Raw genomic sequence first — 2,977 nt, forward strand, 5'->3', positions numbered from 1 at the left:
TCCCGCTCCCCCCGCCCGCCAGGAATTTCTCTGCACCCAGGGCCGCGGCGCGCAGGCGCACTCGGCGGCGGCCGCCGGCCCTTCCGCGCCGCCATCTTGTGAGGGGCGGGGAGGCGGGGCCAGCCGCCCGCCGGCCGCCATCTTGAGAAGGTCGGTTCTCTCTCCCCCCCCCCTTCTCTGTTTTAAAGCTCTAACCCGCAAGGACTGAGGGAAAAAGCGACCGCTGAGGAAGATTTTCCTCAGGAGGGGGGTAGCTCGCCGTCTCTTCTTGCGCTGCTTGGCTGCTTACCTCTGCTCGGCACCTCACTGAGGGCAGAGGGGCTTCTCCCGAGGGCCAGCGGGCACGTCTTCCCTCGGTTACCACAGAACTACTCTCAGATCAGTTAATAAGAGAAGCCATCTGGGCGTTTTGTCCCTCCTCAAAGCCCTGCTTGCCCTCACACTGCAGCCATCTCCCCCAGCCCGGTAAAATACAGGAGTTTTTGAGGAGGGGCTAAAAATGAGCAGCTATAAAGCACAGGATTGTCCTGCTTTGAGCCAGGACGAAGTCAATTTCAGCATCAGTCAAAAGGGAAATCGGCTTCATCCTGGTCGATTCAAACCAGGACAAGGATGAAAAGAACAGCTAAAAAGCGCAGGCTGAAAGGAGTTAGCGGCTGGAAAAAGTTGGAGGTTTTCATCTGTGGAGATGATGGGGATGCCTGTGTGAGGGGGAGCTGCGCTGAAGGTGTGCCCAGGAAAGAGAAAGAGGTATAAAATACCCAAGCCAAACCTGTTGTTTGTGAGGTAAAGGGGCTTCATCCTGAAGCATGCAGTCTTGATTTTGGATCTCCAGAAAAAAAAAGCCTTCAAAAAAGGAGGTTTTGGAAGATGACTGCAAATTTGAGGACAGGCACCACTGAGAGAAAGAGCTAGAAGTTAAGATAGTTTCTCCCAAAGAACATAAGTAGATGGCTCAGGGAAGGACTGGCAAAAATACAAATTGTCTGTATATTCATGTGTTGACTGTGAAAAATATGCTGTGATAAGCAGGTGTGTGAGGCTCTAAAATAAGAGGGATGAGCTGGTCTGCTCCTCTGCCATAAGCTTTGAGCATTCCTATTGGATTCTCTGAGTTTACATTTTAGTTCTCAAGAAGTGCAATTTCTGGCTAACTGGGTGAACCATTATTACCAGTGGCAGAAAGTAGGAAACTCCCTGCTCCATTGCAGAAAGAAGTTACTGCAAAGGGATTTATCCTGTATTGATTTGCCAAAATGTTAAAATCCTTTAGAAAAACAACTCTCTGTTCTACTACAAGAGGTTTTGTTTGGATTTTTTTTGTGAACACCAAACTTGGCTTGCAGTGAAGCAAAGAGAACTGTAAGAGTGATGATTTTAGCTGGCAATGCTAAAGTCAATTCCCATGCTGCAATTTGGAAGGCCTAGTGTAGTCTGAGACTTTCATTACTGTGCTAGTACAATTAATCAGAGTACTATTCCCAGATATTCTTGCAGTTCTGATTAAATCTGTGTCCTCTTTGATGATTAAACTAGGATGATACAAGACATCCCACCGTGTATGCTACTATTACTGAAATTCATCTCATAAATTGTGTTCTTAGACAAAGTCAGTCTCCGTGAAAGTCTTTCTCCTTTGTAGGTTGACTCTAATTCCAAAATGCATTTTGTATTGCTTCAGTTCAGGTTTTTTCAATCTTAAAAAAACAATCTATCCATTTAAACATAGAAGGCTATCATGTGCAAGTGCATTTTGTAAACTTATTATGCTAAGAGACAGTCACCCAGATTGGAATTCAGGCGTGTTGATGGGAAGTGACACTATTGCGGATGGTATTTCTCTTTCAGGAATAAAAGGTAGGCTTTGTTCACAATGTCAGTTATGTCAGCACTAAATTCACTCACTCAACTTTCTGTACCTGGTGTCAGTTCAGGCATGAGTACACATTTCTGACAGTTCTATTAATAGAGAACCTAGCTGCAGCATTGAAGACCGAAAGGTTATATGAAACAACTCTATCGCATTTTATTAATAAAAATAATACATTAGGTCACTCCTGGTAGTCATCTTAAGAAGGAAATCTTTCTATGGTCTCCTATGGACTGTGTATGATTTTCCTTGTAAGAAATAAAGCAGGCTGTGGGACAGGAGAGAAAGGATATGGTTTAAGCTGGCACAGATGACCTGGATTCCTTTATTCTGGCAGCAGATTGAACCCTAGTTTATAAAAGTAACAAGTGTTTCACTATAGGAAGCACTGAAAACTTAAAGTACTCTGACCTTGCCCTGTCAAAGCACCTTGTGTGTAGCCGCAAAATGTAGAACATGCCTATTGCTGGTGAGGGCAGGTGTGTGACAGAGAAATAAACTAGTTTAGTGTTTCTTTACAGCAATAAAGACCCTGTGGAATCCTGTCCTGAAAATGAAGCCATCATGCCAGAGCTGAGTGGGAACTCTCTTGGCTCACAGTTCATGTTCCCTGTCCTAAAGCACAACAGGCTACGTGAAAAGAGATAAAAGCCTTTCCCTGGCTAGGTGAAGTGATCTTCTGTTCTGTTCCTATCTACTTTCTGCACTCCCTAGGCACAAACACCTTATCCTACTGTTTGCTGAGGCAACATGCAGTACATTTTAGGAAAAGATCTCAAGATAGGAGAGATTGTTTTCTTAATTTTGATTTACTATCCCTGGCGTGTAGCCCCTCTGCAATCGTCTCTCTCATCGCTGTATTGAATGGAAGGGCAATAAGAATTTAGATTACTTTCTTTTCCTGAGACCATTCCTATATAATGACTGTTCAGATCTTACAGCCATTTGCTGTGGTCCTTGTTGCATTAATCTTTTCACTTGGCAAGAGTATATTATCATAACCATTCATCTTGTGGTTAGAATAGGAAATCCTGGAAGTTCTTCTGTCACCTTAAAAAGGATCAAGGTTTCACATTCAGTGTCCCACTTTGCTCGAATATGATGTCT

This window comes from Apus apus, chromosome 18 (genome assembly GCF_020740795.1).
Source record: "Apus apus isolate bApuApu2 chromosome 18, bApuApu2.pri.cur, whole genome shotgun sequence".
NCBI classification, from domain to species: Eukaryota; Metazoa; Chordata; class Aves; order Apodiformes; family Apodidae; genus Apus; species Apus apus.